The following is an 18,726-nucleotide window of genomic DNA, read 5'->3' on the forward strand; positions in this document are numbered from 1 at the left end:
GAAGTGTTACATTAAAAGTTATCCACTCTGTTTCAGATTCTTGGTGAGAAAGTTAAAACCTGTGACATACAGGTCATCTCCTCAGGGTGAGCTTTTATAACGCTTTCTGCCTTTGCAACATTTTGCCTATAAGACATCGACCCTCAATCACCCTCCCTCCAGCCCAGGATCCTGCAAAGTTTTCTGGTGCCTGGGGGCTCTCAAATCAAGCACCAGGCATCTTTAAGAATGAGGACTTCCCCCAGATCAGGTTCAACATCACCAGGGAATCCATTAAAAATGCAAATTCTCAGGCCCTCCAGGACCCAGTGAATCAGAAACTCTGGGAACAGACCAGCTATTCGTGTTTAACCCTCCAGGTTAACTCTCTGATGTGCTAGAGTCTGGGAATCACTGGCCCAGATCAAGGGCTCCTAAAGCCACCTGCCCATCACTGGCACCCCCAGAGGCAACCTGGGCGCTCCCCCAAGTTCCCACTCGGATGCTACAGAATCCCAGGTGTCCTTAAGGGGCCCACGGTGGGGACCACTGGAGCAGGTAATCTTGAAGGGCCTTTCGAGGAAGAACTGTGACACCAAGTTCACCCTAAGAGGTCCCATTTTGCTTGGCCCTTTGCCAAGCCAGAGAGAACAGAGGGCAAAAGCATGACCCTGCACACAAGAGGCCCGGATGTCAGGGCACAGAAAACCCCCGTGCCCAGGAGACACAGGTCCCGGCCTCCTTCCCAGCATGGGAACAAACACTCCAGAGCTGAAGGCCGCTACTTCGCTCCTCTTACAAGCATTTATCAGTTTGTCTTGGTGTTAAAGAGAGACGTGACCTTGTTTTCCAGCAACGTGCCCCTGAGACAGCGCCCTGAATAGCCTCTGTTAAATCTACTGTGGAACCGACCCAGAGCTTCTAAACGAGATGGAATAAACCCAGAATGAGAAGTAAAAAAAAGATGGTGCTAGAAATGGCAACAGCAACAGCAGGTTATGGGTGAAGCCGACACGTGTCAGGATGGGAATAATCTGGGCCTCGGCGTGGGAGACAGAGAGCTGACTGTCCAGCCCCTTCTGGACCCCAGCCCTCCCATCCCATCAACAGCCCCTCTAGGCCTGGGGAGGGTGGGTGGGCAGAAGGGACAGCCCAGGGTAGAGCGGACCTCAGGGCCTCTGGGAGCAGCCCCAGGCAGGAAGCTCCAGCCAGGGAAGACAAAGGTGGGGATATTTACTCCATCCTGCCAGCCCAGGTCGGGGATGGTGAGATGCACGAGCCCAGGAAAGGGAAGGCCAGGCCAGGAGGGCAGTGAGGACCTCTCTTTCCGCTCACGGCCAAGGCCACAGCCCTGGCTCCCTGAGTGCAGGCACTAGACCAGCTCTGCCCCTCGCCAGCACCTTGAGGATCCTACCTCAGTTCTCGGCACCAAGTTAGGTGGGACAGTAGAAATGCCAACCCCGCAGGCTGTTCTGAGAAAGGTATGGGATAACCCCAGGGGACCCCGAGCATCCCCGCACAAGCACAGGAGCCCAGAGGCCTGCCTGCCAGGCACTGCGACCACCCAAACACGCCCAGAGAGGGCCCCGTTCATGGCCCAGAAACATAACCAAACTTCTCCTCGAGATTTTCTACCCAAGAGATAATTAGGTTGTAAGAACCCTGCCCCTCCCTTCCTCCACGCAAAGGTATCAATAAGTCCTGTAATTCTGAATGGAAAAAAAAAATGTAACCTCTAAATATTTTTCTCACCTACAAAAAAATACATAAATAAAAAATTGGAAAGCTGCCCACTGCTGATCTAAATAGGTAATATGAAAGCTTTGATACAAATATAAAACTCCTACCTTCCCAATGTAAAGAGTTTAAACAACCATTAAGAAAGCATCTAGTTTTACTTTAAGCCTTGCTTTCTTTCACAAAAAGATGTGAGATACCTTCAAGAAAAGAGAAAATAAAATCAGAGACAAACAGAGAATTAAAATTTCAGGACTTACAGAAAATTAAAGCATAGAAACAGGACAAGATAGAGAAGAAACCAGCCATAATTTCCTACTAAGTTGTTATAGTCGAGCTTCAATTTTGCCTAAAGTTTACCGTTTATCATCAAATGATTTGCCTTGCATGTTTTTGACAAATTTGTAAGTGTGTAAATGGTTGAGCACACTGAGTGATAACGATGCGGGACATACTGACAACATCTCCACCAAAATATAGGCAAAGGTGTCATGTGGCCGCCTCTGGAATATCCTCCAACCACAGTGGAGGGCGGGATGGACCAGAGGGCTTCCCCGTCAGGAACGCGATTCCAGGAGGGTCTAAGACGACTCCTTGTCACCTAAACTCTGCCTACGGCTACTTCCTACACACATGGAAGATGAACTCTGAGGGAAGCAGAGCAGTGGATGGGCTGCAGAAACATGAGAAAGAATCTCCCACAAGCTTCAGATTGTTAAGAGCTCAGAAGGTCCATAACTTTCACCTAAAGTTCAAAAACCCGACCAGATGCAGAACCATCCACTTCTGTACGGATGCAGCCAAACAGGTACCTAGTGGGCAAGGCCAGAATGTTCTTTCAGAAACAACAGTTTGAAGGTCACTCTAGAGGTCAGGGACAATACATCATTAGTCCTCACTCCCAGCACCCAACCAACGAGGTGCCTGGGCACACAGGCCCTCAACACACGTGCTCCGTGAATGAGTTCCAGACCACAGCTGGCATGGGTAACCTTTTCCAGACTACCAAAACCTGGTCAAACTTGACATCTTCACAAATGACCTTCGTTTATGAAACAAGCTCTTTGGGAAGCCTGAGAGCATCCCCCGGCCTGTTCCCGACACCACCATCAACATACGACATTCTGGGAACTGCGTTCAATCAGCCACAGACACGGCCACGCCATCAACCACAACTCTACGTTCCCTAAATTGTCCTCGAGCTCATCACAGGAGGTGTTTCAAATATGAATCTACAGAACTGTTCTGATCTTCCAGCCTCGTAACCTTACGAAAAACAAATGACGTTGGCTTGGCATGATTTGTTCTTCGGGAAACTGCTTTTAGCTCCGACTACTTCCTTTCCTACGAGTGCTCAGCCATCAGTTCCACACTGTGCTGTAGGATGTTGCCAAGGATGTGAAGGAAAAGCAATGAATCGTAGAGTCTAAAACAGCACCCTCCCAGGGAAACAGAATGCAAGCCGCAAACGTGAACCGTGTACGCTCTTTTAAGTTTTCTTGTAGCTGTAGTAAAAATTTAAAAAACTGGTGAAATTATCTTGATGATATATTTTACTCATAAACTTGATAATATATTTTACCCAATCCGTCCAAAATAGTATCATGTCAACATGCAACGTAAAAAATTATTCATGAGCTATTTTACATTCTTTTTTCAAGCAAATCTTCAATATCTGGTACTTCACGCTTAGAGGATACAGCAATTCAGGCCAGTCACATAGCCAGCGGCCAGCACACTGGACAGTGCAGGGCTAGGATCTCGTGGCGTTTTCTGAAAATTCAGGGCATTTATTTTAATTCTGGCACCCCCTGTCTTCTCCACGATCTCTCAGGATATTATCAATAGTGCGACCTTGATCCCATCTGCAAACTCCCTCCGCACCTGAGAGGCCCTTCACCTCAATCTTGAGATGCAAACCACTTTCAGGGTAGCAGAGTGAGCTAAGAGTGAAGCAGATTCTCACAAGAGGCTACTGGTTTGGATATGATTCCCGTCCCTCTATCGAGTGACAAGGCAGAGACATATTTTATGCCTTTGCATTCACGTTACTTGAGCATCACAAAAGGCGTGATCGTTTCCTCTGTTCTTTTTATTCAGACCACATGAAGTCAAGGAAAAGAATTAGAGAGGAGGCGTGACAGAGCCTTTTAGGATGACCAGGACTTCACGAAGCAGAGAGAGAGGAAACACCAGGTGCAGTGGACGGGAGGCACCCAGGGAAGGGGCTGGAGGGGCCCTGGTGCCAACTCAGGGAAGCCTGGACGGTGGGTTAACAAGACTTTGTCCTGGGCACCTGGGCGGGCCCTGGAGTGGCTGAGCAACGTGACAGACCGGCGATGCAGCTAATTCCGGAGAAAGTGCAATAGATGCAGGAAAGGGAAGAAGGCCGAGGTGGGGGTATCAGCCAGCAAAGAAGAGAGGATGGAGGCCTGGGGGTCGGTCTCAGTTGACCGAGGGTCGGGCAAGGTACACCAGGAACGCAGAGCTGGGCCGGGCAGCAGAGACATTTCAGAATCAGATGGAGGGGAAAACCCAGAGAGGATGTCAAAGGGGACGAGGGTCCTCATTTCAGGACGGGGTGATGGTGAGCTAGGCATCAGCCGGCAGGAGCACAGGCTGAAGAACATCGGCCTGCCTTCCGCCGTCAGTTCAGATCAGTTCAGATGCAGGGGCGGGTGCAGAAGTCACCCCTTCCCAAAGGCAAGCTTTCCATGGCTCCTACACTGTCGCTTCATTAGACCACAAAGCATTTAACATCTACAAGCACAGACCGAAGTTGTCTTGCTTGCTACTAGGTTTGCTATTTTAGGTTTGAGGAATTCACGCTCTTATCGGTAGAAGGAAGTTTCTTACAGGAGCTTTGCTGCTCCTTTTCAAAATGCAAGAAAAAAATACTTTCTGACATAATATTCTCTGAGTATTACTTTTTGTTCAAAGAGGGGATAGAGGGGCCAAAAAGTAACGGTAAAAAGAAAACGGGACGAAGCTTTATTTTTCTCCTAGAATAAAAAGACGAATCTTCGTTTCAGTGATGCTGCATTCCCCACGTCAAGTGGGGAACACCGTGAATCACGTGACCCCACTCGCAAGGAACACTGACAATTTCAACAAGAGCAACAGGACATTTCAGAGGATGGACGCGGGTGGAAGCACCCTGAGGTCACGTCAATTCTCCATGACGGGCAGGAACCTGGGGTCAGAACTGGAGAAATGAAGTTCTAAGAGATGGCTGAGATGAAGATGGAAGTTCTAAGGGAGGTGGCCCATAGGCTCGGAGCCGCCCAGAGCTTCAGGACGAGAGAAGATGCGACGCCCACCCAACCCGGTAGCAGCGCGGTCCCTGGCAAACAGCAGGCACTCAAGCATGCCCGTGTTGAAACGGGAGTGGTGCCAGTGACTGGCGACACCCCTAGTCCCTGCATCAGCTGACCAAAGTCTGCACACTGGTTTTGGAAAACAGCTCAGTGAAGCATGGCGTCCATGTCCTAACGGTGAAACGTGGCAGGTGAGAAGATTTTAGCTCTACGTACCTTGGCCTCAGCCAGTTTTATCTAAGGAGATCAGGATTCTAGATAAGACTCTCCTCTGGGGTCTAATAAAGACCTGAAAGTCAGCCTACTGGAACCTGCCAAGGCCACCCACCGTTGTCAAGGTCACCAGGCCCTGTACCAAACTGCTGCCCGTGGTTGCTTCTAGTCTCAAACCAACTCATAATCCAAACACGGCCAGATAAGGAACCTCAGGAAAGCCCAGACCATTCTAAACAAGTCAATCTAAAAGTGACCTCTGGGAGAAATTAAAAGTTTTAGTTATAGGCAACTGATCAGTTATTTGCCTCTTAAAGCTCAATGTCACTGAAAAAAATAAGCATAAATGCATCAACTATTCAACTAGAAGATGGCAGAGCCATCATGCAAATACAAAGAATATAGGTAAAGTGCTGAAAAGAGTGATGGAATGTACTAAACACTGTATAAGGGTCTGACTTGATAATGATATCGTTTTCATTATCATTGATTACACAGGCTAAGGCAGGGAAAAATCAGAGGTACGAATAATCCTATAAAAAACCAATACTGCATTCAATTCCTTCCTATATTCACTAGGTTATGCAATAATAAATAGTATCTACCATCAAATCTAATAACTACCTTCTGTTGAAACCAGAAAAATGTATGTTTTCAAGTTTCTTCTTTCAATTTTTTTTGTAATTGGAGTACAGCTGCTTTACAGTGGTGTGTTAGTTTCTGCTGTACAATGAAGTGAATCAGCTCTACGTGTACATACGTCCCCTCCCATCTCGGACCTCCTCTGCCCCCAGCCTCCCACCCCCATCCTACCAATCGAGCTCATCACAGAGCACCAAGCTTTGAGACATTTCCCTAACAGGTTGAAATCTTAAGACCAAATAAGAGTGAGGGGAACTCTCTTAACAAAAGGCACCTATCTTTCATTCAGGAAAAAAAAAAAAAAAAAAGGGAGACAGTTCCCCGGTGGCGTAGTGGTTAGGATTCCAGGCTTTCACTGCTGTGGCCTGGGTTCAGCCCCTGGTTGGGGACCTGAGATCTCACAAGCCGCGGCCCAAAACAAACAAACTGTTAAATCATACATGATTATACAAGGTAACTGCTTTAAACTTGAACGTAAATTGTGTCGGGGATCAACCATAAGGTGAAGACTTAGGCCTCCGTGCTCATGGCTGTGAAGGTCATCTCCATGGGTGTGGGCTACACCAGGACCACACAGATAGGGAGAAGAAGGGGTGTCAGTGACACGACCCTGTTCTCCTCACGCAGGCGACACTCACGCAGAGAAATACACACAGTGCCTCCATCCCTGATGAACTCACTGTCTCACTAAAGGAACCAGGAACCAAGAACACATCAGAAGATACAGCGATCAACTGAATGAGCGCAGGAAGTGCTGGCCGGCAAGGCACATGTGCAACGTTGCAGGTCCTGCTGGGAGAGCCTTCACGGAGGCGGGTCCCTGGCCTTGGCACTCCGGGGGGCAGTTCACTGAAACAGGCTTGGGAAACAGTAGTTCTACAAAATGTTTTCACAACGGCCCATCTAGTTCCTGAAATGCTTTGATGATACTGACCACATGTCGGGGTCAATTTTACGCATCAACTGGACTGGGATTCGAGGTGCCCAGGCATTTGGTTAAACGTGGTTCTGGGTGTGTCTGTGAGGACGTTTCTGGATGCGATTAACATTCAAATTGGTGCCCTGAGTAAAGCAGGTGGCCCTCCCCGGTGTGGGCGGCCTCGTCTCATCAGTGGAGGCCCTGAACCCAACAAGAGGTGGGAGGGGGTGAGGGAGATCTCTCTGCCCGGCTGAGCTGAGACCCGGGTCTCCACCCGCCCTCACACCGGAGCTGAGCCCTCGTCTCTCTGGGGTCTCCCGCCTGCAGATGACGGATCCTGGGACTTCTCAGCCTCCAAAACCGCACGAGCCAATCAATTCCTTATAATAAACTTCCTTGAGATCAAGACCGAGATCCTATTGGTTCTGGTTCTCTGGAGAACCCTGACTAACACCAGGTATATGTGAATAATAAATACTATCTGGTAAAATGAAAAATCCAAATTAAAATGAAGATCCTTAGGTATTTCCGACACAAAGCGTATAAGGATGTTTGATAACGTCTTGGCGCGCTGAATTAAAAGGCTTTGGGATGCAGTCTCTTTATCATTAACTGAACTCACCTAAACACTTTTGGGGAAGGATCCAAAGAAAGGACAGAGCTTTTCAACAGCTGAATGCTTCATGCTGAAATTACTCTGGAAAAAGCATGTGGAAATAGCAATGGGGAATTAAGAACCAAAGCGGTTCGGTCCTGTGCCAGTGGATTCTGAAAGGAAAAATACCTGTGGGAGAAACCCGATAAGCACATCAGGCCATGTGAGCTGGAACCCTTCAATGCTGGAGCGAGGGCAGGGCAGCTTCTAACTGGGTAATCGTGGACCGTGGGAAGCTCACACTGAACACGGGGCTTAGAGCTGGAGAAGTGAAGTTCTCATACACACACACACACACACACACACACACACACACCCCCCAACTATGTGACATGTGTGGGACTCCCATCACTTATATGGAAAGTTCTCTTAAAACCAAATTCCAAACTCTACAGATAAACCACAAAATCTCTTCTAGCACGACCTAACAGAATATTCCAACTTCCCACAGAATATAGATTTATATGACTCTATAATACTCTCCCCCTATAAGAACGGTAAATATAAATTCACTAACAAGGATTAGAAAAAAAATCTCTGTTAAATTAAACAATGATTTCTCTTCTTCCTTCATGGTCACTGAACAAGAACAAAATTTACAGAGAAGAAAAACATCTGATTCTTAAAAATCACAACATTCCAATCAGTGATCATTTGAATGAGCACCGGCCAGGGATAGATTAAAAGGATTTGAAAAATCCCCAACTCAAGTTAAGTGTACAGGGAAACTCCCAATTCACCTTGTTCTAACGATGTAGTCAAAACACAGAAGTGCTGTCAGGATTCACTGGTATTTCCGGACACCACTGAGTTTCCCGTTTCACCTGTCCGTTTCTGACCCCCTAGTGGAAACGGTGGCCCCCTGGTAGCCAGGGATCAGAAGATGATAGTTTGCACGTGTGCAAATACATAGGCTCACACCTCTAGGATGGAGGAGTGTCTGCACAACGACTTGAAAATACATCTTTACGTTTCATTCACTAAACTTCACCCAAAGATTACAGTCAACAAGCCAGTACTGGGAAGGATTAAAGCCTGGAGAAGAACATATAAATATTCTTATTTCTAAAATGGGTATGATTTCCTTTTGAAAAAATACAAAAATACAGAATCAAAATCAGTGCACCAACAAACGTCATTATAATGGGACACAGCATCATTAGTGACAAGATATGACTTGGAAACGGGGGGGGGGGAGGAATAACCCACAGTCCAGAGCACTGACTAGGCAGGTCCACCAGGCTGCCGGCTCTGGCCCTGATTTCAGTGCCCGCTTCCGGGGGCAGGGGAGAGGCAGAGCAGCGTGACAAGCATGGTCCCTTTCGCAGCGGGTGCACTTCCCCACCATGTCTCCTCTTGTGGTTTACAGAAGGAGGTAGGTGCCTCTAAGCTGGCATCTCAGGTATTAGGCAAGCCCCCGCTGACATTTATGGAAGACGAAGCAGGTGACACCCTCTGAAGTGCCGGGGTAAAGCCATACGCGTGCCCCACTACCCCGAGAAACCCACGTTTCCAGATACCAATTCTCCCTCTCCTCTGACCCCCGTCCCCAAAATGCTCTCTCAAGGCCGGCTTGGAGCCTGCCCGCTGGACCCCGGGTTTATACACCTGGGCTGGAAGGCCCATCATCTCAGCACAAAAAACAGAGCCAGAGAAGAACCCTGCCTGAGGACAGGCCTTTCTGCTGTACCTTTGGCTCCCGTGGGAAGGACCCCAGAGTCAGCAGTGTCACCTGCACAGTCGGTTGGTAACTAAGCCCCGTCCCAGGCCCTGCGGATACAGCAGCCGACACGACAGGGACCCTCTCAACCAGGAGAAATGTACTAATAACAACATCTAAACAAAGTACACAATTTCCCTTTGGAATGAGGGCTGTGAATAAAGTAACATAGGACTGGGGGACACGGAGCGGCTGGAGGAGGGGCAATCTTAGCTTCAGCAGTCAGGGTGAGTCTCTGAAAAAGTGCCTTTCACCCTGTTACCCGTGTGATAAGAATATACAAGACGGATGGAGGGACGGATGACATCCACGAGACAGTAACTCCCAACCGCAACCAACCTCCACGGAGTACCCGGCACTGTGCAAGCATCTTCCTCCTAAAACCTCACAACGAGCCCATGAAGTAGGTCCTGCAGTTTTCCCCATTTTATAGATCGGGATACTGAGGTTCCAGAAGCCTGGGTAACCTGTTCAACCTACAGAGCCGATCTTTGCACCCAGACGGGCTCAACTAGAAATGCGCCCCCTCCCAGCCCCTTGGGCACCGACTTACCTATTTGCTGGGACAACTAAGTGATTGGCCTGGAATCCCCGAAGCGGTGCTCAAGCCCTCACCCTGCCCCGCCCCCAATGGGGTAACAGAGATGAACAAAGTTCAGAACTCCCAAAGGATCTGCCACCCATTCTGAATGTGCTCACGGTGTCTGTGACTCCCCTTGAACCTGACAAATCCGGGCTGTCCCAGTCTCCTTAATCTCTGACACCATCAACCTGCAGTGCACCTGGAAACAACGGCAGCTGCAAATACCTTCTCATGTGGTTTGTAAGAATCAGTAAGACCACTTGCACAGGATGCAGGTTACCACTGCAGCTTCCAATCCAGAGGTGGGCTACAAGGAAGGCCCTGCTGACCTGGTTCTTCTGCCACTGTCTCCTGTTCCTCACAAAGGCCACAGGGCCTTTGCACAGGCTGTCTGTCCTCTCTGCCCAGAGGCCTTCCAGAGGTTGCCTCTTTTTTTCACATATGTCTCAGCTCAAACATCCTCCATGAGGCCCTCCCACACCACCCAGCCCAGATGAGAACGCCACCCTCACTCTTGACTGCAATCATTACTGCTTCAAGTTAGCTTTTCATTTGCTTGTTTACTTTATCATCTATTTTGCCCCACTTGACACTAGGATGCCTTAGAGAGGCAGGGACCTTGTCTTTCCTGGGCACTGCTTATCCCCAGCACCTGGCACACAATCAATCTATAAATATCTGTTTAACATAACAATCATTGGGACTTCCCTGGTGATGCAGTGGTTAAGAGTCCGCCTGCCAATGCAGGGGACACGGGTTCGAGCCCTGGTCCAGGAAGATCCCACATGCCACGGAGCAACTAAACCCATGCGCCACAACTACTGAGCCTGCGCTCTAGAGCCCATGAGCCACAACTACTGAGGCCCACGGGCCTAGAGCCCGTGCTCTGCAACGGGAGAGACCACCGCAATGAGAAGCCCGTGCACCGCAACGAACAGCAGCCCCGGCTCGCCGCAGCTAGAGAAAGCCCACATGCAGCAGCGAAGACCCAACGCAGCCAAAAAATAATAAAGAAAGAAAAAATATATAACAATTAAGAAAAAATATATAGGACTTCCCTGGTGGCGCAGTGGTTGATTACTATGTGTCTCGGCGTGTTTCTCCTTGGGTTTATTCTGTATGGGACTCTCTGCGCTTCCTGGACTTGGGTGGCTATTTCCTTTCCCATGTTAGGGAAGTTTTCGATTATAATCTCTTCAAATATTTTCTCTGGTCCTTTCTCTCTCTCTTCTCCTTCTGGGACCCCTATAATGCGAATGTTGTTGCGTTTAATGTTGTCCCAGAGGTCTCTTAGGCTGTCTTCATTTCTTTTTATTCTTTTTTCTTTAGTCTGTTCCGCAGCAGTGAATTCCACCATTCTGTCTTCCAGGTCACTTATCCGTTCTTCTGCCTCAGTTATTCTGCTATTGATTCCTTCTAGTGTAGTTTTCATTTCAGTTATTGTATTGGTCATCTCTGTTTGTTTGTTCTTTAATTCTTCTAGGTCTTTGTTAATCATTTCTTGCATCTTCTCAATCTTTGCCTCCATTCTTATTCCGAGGTCCTGGATCATCTTCACTATCATTATTCTGAATTCTTTTTCTGGAAGGTTGCCTATCTCCACTTCATTTAATTGTTTTTCTGGGGTTTTTTCTTGTTCCTTCATCTGGTACATAGCCCTCTGCCTTTTCATCTTCTCTGTCTTTCTGTAACTGTGGTTTTTGGTCCACAGGCTGCAGGATTGTAGTTTTTCTTGCTTCTGTTGTCTGCCCTCTGGTGGTTGAGGCTATCTAAGAGGCTTGATGGGAGGCTCTGGTGGTGGGTAGAGCTGACTGTTGCTGTGGCGGTCAGAGCTCAGTAAAACCTTAATCCACTTGACTGTTGATGGGTGGGGCTGGGTTCCCTCCCTGTTGCTGTGGCGATCAGAGCCCAGTAAAACCTTAATCCACTTGACTGTTGATGGGTGGGGCTGGGTTCCCTCCCTGTTGGTTGTTTTGCCTGAGGCAACCCAACACTGGAGCCTACCCGTGCTCTTTGGTGGGGTTAATGGCAGACTCTGGGAGGGCTCACGCCAAGGAGAACTTCCCAGGACCTCTGCTGCCAGTGTCCTTATCCCCACGGTGAAACAGAGCCACCACTCGCCTCTGCAGGAGACCCCCCAACACCAGCAAGTACGTCTGGTTCAGTCTCCCCCAGGGTCACTGCTCCTTCCCCTGGGTCCCGATGCACACATTACTTTGTGTGTGCCCTCCAAGAGTGGGGTCTCTGTTTCCCCCAGTCCTGTCACAGTCCTGCAATCAATTCCCACTAGACTTCAAAGTCTGATTCTCTAGGAATTCCTCCTCCCTTTGCCGGACCCCCAGGTTGGGAAGCCTGAGGTGGGGCTCAGAACCTTCACTCCAGTGGGTGGACTCCTGTGGTATAAGTGTTCGCCAGTCTGTGAGTCACCCACCCAGCAGTTATGGGATTTGATTTTACTCTGATTGCGCCCCTCCTACCGTCTCACTGTGGCTTCTCCTCTGTCCTTGGACGTGGGGTGTCCTCCTTGGTGAAGTCCAGGGTCTTCCTGTCAATGATTGTCCAGCAGCCAGTTGTGATTCTGGTGCTCTCGCAAGAGGGAGTGAGAGCACGTCCTTCTACTCCGCCATCTTGGTTAATCTCCCGGCGCAGTGGTTGAGAATCTGCCTGCTAATGCAGGGGACACGGGTTCGAGCCCTGGTCTGGGAAGATCCCACATGCCGCGGGGCAACTGGGCCCGTGAGCCACAACTACTGAGCCTGCGCGTCTGGAGCCTGTGCTCCGCAACAAGAGAGGCCGCGACAGTGAGAGGCCCGCGCACCGCGATGAAGCGTGGCCCCCGCTCGCCGCAACTAGAGAAAGCCCTCGCACAGAAACGAAGACCCAACATAGCAATCAATCAATAAATAAATCTTTAAAATATATGTATATATATATAACAATCATAATAGAAGAAATTACTAAATTACATTATTTCACATAATTACTTCCTTTTCATCACAGTCCAGTCAACGGGACATAAAACTTGCTGTCAAGAATGACCATTTTGAAGGAAATCAGTGATTCTTCCTGAAAAAGACAAAAAGATGCAACGAACTTCTAAAGGGGCCCTGAGGGGTAAAATGCTTCGCGTTACAACATAACTACTCCAAAATTTCCCATATGCTTCCGAATTGTACTTTGAAAAGCTTTACCTGGAACTGGACAACTTCAAAACCCACTGATCTTGCTCTGATGTATAAAATACAGCACAGAATCCTTATAATTCTTCTAGAAACCTGTCTGCCGAATGACGTATGGTTTCCTTGGGCTGAGTATTCACCTTTGAACTTCTCCGTGAAGTGTTTACAATTTTAAAAATCCCATCTTTAGCGCCAGTTCCACTTTAGAATTGTTTAATCGTACTGGAAAAAGGAAGCAATTTGTTTCACCTACTAACATTTCCTTAAAAAAATTTTTTTTTAATTTTTTAAAAAACAAGACTGATGTCTTCAAATGCTGTATTCTTATGTGATTCTCCTTGTGAGACTCAAACCACAAAAAGTTAAAAATGTGAAAATCACATGCAGGCCCTTCTCACAAGTAGGAGGGAACCAAACATGTCAGAATAGGAGTGAATATGCATGACCTAAGTTCATTAATGTTGTATTACAAAAGATCATCCGGAAACAAACCCCGGTTTAAAAACAGGATGAAAATGTATTCTGCAATACATTTCCTTGCCAGTAACTAATTACCTGCAATTAATTATTTGGACCATGACATCCACGAACAATGAAAAACTAAATTTCTTAACTACTATTCTCCAAAATCTTCCATGCAAATCACCCCATAACTTATCCTGACAAAGTTCAGAATCAATGCTACATTTAGCTTCTTCGATGAACATTTTTGGGCATAATTTGTGTTCTCCTCTGAACAATTCTCAAGCATTACTTTTGTGTGTTTCTATAATGCTTTCAATACCAAACAAGATCACCATTACAACATGAAATCAGCTTTGCTTCTTCTGAGCTCCGTGACTCAGCCGAGTCACCTGCCTCACCTGAAGCAAGGAGATGAGAGCAAGGACCCCGCGCTGGAGGAGTTAAGGGAACGCACCGTCATCTGTCTGGGACTGGACCGGTTCCCGAGCCGGCCGCAGAGATAACTCCCATCACAATCCACAAAACCCTTGTTCCGAGCGCACCTCCTCTCCTCGGTGCTGTACTAAGTAGAATGAATATATGTTTTCGTGATGAGTCATGGCTTTGCAGAGCTCCAGAGCCTTCAGCCTGAATTGCAATTCTCACTGCATCATACTGGGAGGCAGAATGGTGGTAAAAACCAGAATAAATGAGAATTCACCCTAGGAAGTTGTTGTCTTAAATAAAGTCAAGAAGCAAGTAGGTTTCTTATCATTTGTTTCTCTCTCCTAGAAGTTAAACACTGGAAAAAAAAAAAAAAAGTCCAGGATTGTTGGAGATCCCCAACGCTCAGAACAGTCAATCTTACTCTATTATGGGAAAATAAGAGTAAAGGGTACAGTCGACTAAATAATATTTTGACAATGTTTCTCTTAACACCTGAAATACCTTGGTTTTCAGAGAGAAAAATCTGGCCAATATTCTTTAAAAGTTGAAAAGACAAAGGACAAACTTTTTTAAAAGTTAATTCCTAAGAAGATTGTTAGGAAGTGTCAGTGCAGACAGAGTATATTTTGGGGAGAGGGCAAGCAATGAAATTGCTAAAGGAATCCCTGCAGTTTTCCTTGAACACACGGCTGTCCACCAGCATCATCCACAGCGCCATCTACTGCCCAACTGTCCGCACAGCAGCCCTGGCTCTGCAGGGCCCCCAAGAATTAACGCCAAGCCTCAGCTTAGCTAAGTTAACTGTTTAGGAATGAAAAAGATGTCACTTTAAAGTTAAAAGCGGGGGCGACCTCAGACTGAAGGTAAACTCCTGACAATCTTTTCAAATATCTAGACAACAAACATAATCTTTTGGTTACTAACAGACAATTAAGTAGTTTTAATTTTTCTTGGCTAGTTACACTATAAACTCTGCTCTGCAGATTTTAAAGCACGGGTAAGATTTACATGTTCTGGTTGATGCATGTGTATACAGTACATAAATTTTCTTTTATTACCTTTTGACATGGTAGGAGTTACCTAACCGCTGTTGCTAGCAGCAACGCGGAATGGAAAGTATGATTTTCAACCTATAGAACAAGGGAATTCGGGGAGGGGTTCAGAGCCCAGGTTTCTCCTAATGTCTAGGCTTTTCCTTAGACAGGTAGGCCCTTCAGGATAATTAAGTCTCGCGGAATGTACCAGCATACGACCCGGTGCAGGACTGTGTTCTCGTCCTCACAAATCTGCTATACTTCATACATAAGAATACACATATATACACTACCAAATGTAAAATAGATAACTAGTGGGAAGCAGCCACATAGCACAGGGAGATCAGCTCGGTGCTTTGTGACCACCTAGAGGGGTGGGATGGGGAGGGTGGGAGGGAGGGAGATGCTAGAGGGAAGAGAAATGGGAACATATTGTATATGTATAACTGATTCACTTTGTTATAAAGCAGAAGCTAACACACTATTGTAAGGCAATTATACTTCAATAAAGATGTTTAAAAAAAAAAAAAAAAGAATACACAGAACAGCTTGTCCGTCATAAGCAAAACAAAAACCCAACCTCAATTCTGATCTAAAATTAAACTGCAGACTTAAAACAGACCATGATTTAAAAGATCTGGGACTTAAAAAACCAAAACAACCATTTTCCAAAGAGAAAAAAGCACATGAACCGATAATACAAATTAAAACCAGCTGGCACGTAGCACCGTGTTCCGTAGGGCACTATTCTAAGCTCTTTACAGATTATCAGGTTGTCAAAATACCATCTGTAGTAATACCATAGATTAAGTACCATAGGGTAAGTCAAGGGAATGTTAACCCGAGGAAGAAGTCTGGCTTACCATTAACTCACCCTTATGTTAAAAAAAACTATGCTTAATAAATAGCTCATTGGAACGACCAGGGGTGGTGATGTCACAAAACAAGTACAAGTTAATACAGGTATTTTCCATGGAATGACTCTAAGTGTAAATTGGGGGGAAAAGGCTAAATAAATATCTTCACCGCCAACAGGGGAAATGAAGAAAATGGAAGTCATTTACAGTCATTTACTATTTATACTGCAAAAATGCTTAGTCTACTATCATATTCCCCTTCTCAGAATCACACCCGTGTGTAGTCCTCACCACGCCAGCCATGCAGTGTTGTCACAGATGTGAGCCAGATTTTGCACAGGACATGGCCGGGAGGAAAAGCGCAAAGTTAGCTTGCATCTCCTGCGGGAAATAAAGCCTGCTTGTTTTTGTGGCTCAATACATCTGAATACCAACTCGAAAGGGTTAAAAAGCCGGGCACCTGGCGTTTGCTTTCCACTCTCCAGAGTGATTTAAGCTTACAGCGAAGTTCTCTCCGCTTCCCTGCCCGGCCTGCACCCTGCACGGAGGGAGAGCTGTCACCACCGTCTACACCCTGCCGCACGGGTTCTCACCACCAGCGGGGCCCCCGGGCTGGGCAACGGGCTCGGCGGCTTCCCCCAACCTGCAAGCGCTGGGCGGCCGAGTTCCGAGCTCCGCGGCGTGACGGGGCACGAGTGCGCCAGGGGTCACTTCATTCCATTTCAAATCTGTACGCTTTCAAATAAAGTCGAGACAACGGAGACCACGGATGGAGCTGGAGGGGGCCACCAAAAACAAACTTTCGGAGCCTCCTAATCTGCATTTCTTGCAGGAATTCCCAGCCCGCGACGGGGAGAGCTCGATGCTCCCAAAGCACTCAGCCCCCGAGACGAAAGGCCCTGCGAGGAGCCCTGGCCGAGGGGGTCCCCGTCCCTCGCCGCCCCCCGCCCCGCGCCTGCCCGGCCCCCGCCCCGGCCTCCGCCCGGCCTCCCGCCGACCCCGGGCGCGCGGCGAGCTCGCTGCCCGGAACGCCGGCCGGCGTCGGTCCGGGCCATGCGGCCCCCGGGCCCGGCTGGACCGAGCCCCAGGCCGGGCCGGAGCGGCAGAGACGGACCCGGCGGCTCCGCGGCCGCGCGCGGCTTCCGCATTGTCCGCGATCGGGACGCGGCGCGGCCCCCCGACCCGGCCCCCGGCCCAGCCTTACCTCGGCCGCTCTCCCCGGCCGCGGGCGGTGCGGCCCGAGCCGGGCTCCGGGCTCCGGGGGCTGCGGAGACAAGGAGTCGGGGCCCGCGAGGGACGGGGGCCGGGCCGCCGGGGCCGCGGGAGGGCGGAGCGCGGACGGGGCCGGCCGAGGAGGCCTGGGGCGCGGGGCGGCGGAGGGCCCGGCTGGCGGCGGCGGCCGCGGCGGCTCGGTCTGCGCCGAGTGGGAGGGCTCGGGCAGCCTTCGCCAGGGCGCGAGGGAGGGAACTTGGAGTGAGTCGCCGCGGCCCCGAGCGCGTGGCTCCGCCGAGTGGGCACGCCCCCGAGCGCCCCGCCCAGGCCCCGCCCTCCCATGGCCCCGCCCCCTCCCCTCACTCCCGCCCCGCCTCCAAACCCCCCGCGCTCGACCCCCGCTCCCTCCCCGGTGGAGAACCGCCGGACCTCCACCGCCAGGAAACCCCAGACCCGGAGCCTGTTTTGTGAGAGTGATGACCCGACAGTCGGCCCATCCAGATCCCGGTGCCTGACAACATTCTCTGTTGACTAACTTTCATACACCCAGACGGACCGCCTTAGTATTTGTAGACTAAACTTCTGAAGGCACTTTTAAGACTCCAAAAAAGATTTGAAGAAGACAGTAGAGAATGTAGAAAAAAAATCTCCGAGCACAAGGTACTGGCCCTAGAGAAGGGGCCAGCTGATGTTTCAAAATCAAGTAAGCGTTTTGGGGTGCATCCTTATTTATTTCATATTGCATGGCTTGGTAATGCTTTTTCTTTAGATTTGCTTAATAACTTGATTGGGGTTTTGAGGGGTTTACTGTTTTAGGAAGATTAAGCCCATTCCACTTGAGTGTTTGCTACTGGGAATTCTAAAAGGCAAAATCTGTATTTATCAAAACGGTTGATTTTGAATGTGACACGAATTCGCAACATGATTACTTCTCTAAAATATGTAGCAAAAATGTGTTTTGTATCTTTAGTACATTTGAAATACAGTTGCATTCATCGCATTTTCTCAGAAAGATCATCTATATTTGAATTGTATGACTCTTATTTCACTCTAGTTCAGAAATTATCAAATAAATAAAACTCAGGCTCCCATAATAAAGTTTTGGCCATTTACAAGAGAACCATTTTAAGAAAGTGACATGATACTGGGTTTTCAATGGAACTTTCCTTTGGCATACTAATGCATTCCATGTGATCACAGATTATGTTGTGGTCTCCATTAACTCCAAAAGTCCTGTAACAGTAAAATGAAGTTATTTTTCATCATTCCCATAGCAAATGAACCAACTTCTCTCACTCCAAAGTAGTCTATTAAAAAATAATAATAATAACTTCTTTGCCCCAACAAGTGCCTTCTGGGAATTGCTCTGTGCTGTTGTGTGTGACACCCTCCCCCCTGCCATTTCAGGGGCTCATGAACCAGGTCTGCTAACCAGAGTGCATCTCATAGCCCCCCCTCCAAGGGGAGGGGGCTGGCGCATGTTCAAAGGCGGGGAGGTCCTTTTTCTGAACTGATATGGCAGCTTCAGAGACCATGCCATGTAAGCCTACAGCAGCTGGAGGTAGCCTATTAGAGAAGAAAGCCAAACCAGAAGAAAGCCACCTGCGCCACGGAAACAGGCAGAGTCCTGATGACATTAACAAGCCCCTCCAGGCAGCCATCTCTGAAACCAGTCAAAACTCCTGGACGTCTGAGGAAATGCACCAATAAATTGTCTTTTTAGCTTGTTCTATTTTGAGCTAGGTTGCTTTTCAAAATACTCACTTAAAAAGCCGTGGAAGCTCCCAT

At 48.3% G+C, this 18,726-nt stretch overlaps 1 protein-coding gene across 3 annotated transcripts in view; it reads right to left on the minus strand.

Moving 5' to 3' along the window:
• FAM110B (family with sequence similarity 110 member B) overlaps positions 1–17,210 on the minus strand; it is a 139,664-nt gene extending 122,454 nt beyond the window's left edge. For all 3 annotated transcript variants that reach the window (XM_057532289.1, XM_057532286.1, XM_057532287.1), the window contains exon 1: positions 16,931–17,210. The gene's annotated coding sequence lies outside the window, so the exon portion shown is untranslated. The remainder of the gene's footprint in view (positions 1–16,930) is intronic.
• Between the last annotated feature and the right edge of the window lie 1,516 nt (positions 17,211–18,726).

The sequence above is a fragment of the Balaenoptera acutorostrata genome, chromosome 17 (genome assembly GCF_949987535.1).
Source record: "Balaenoptera acutorostrata chromosome 17, mBalAcu1.1, whole genome shotgun sequence".
NCBI lineage: Eukaryota > Metazoa > Chordata > Mammalia > Artiodactyla > Balaenopteridae > Balaenoptera > Balaenoptera acutorostrata.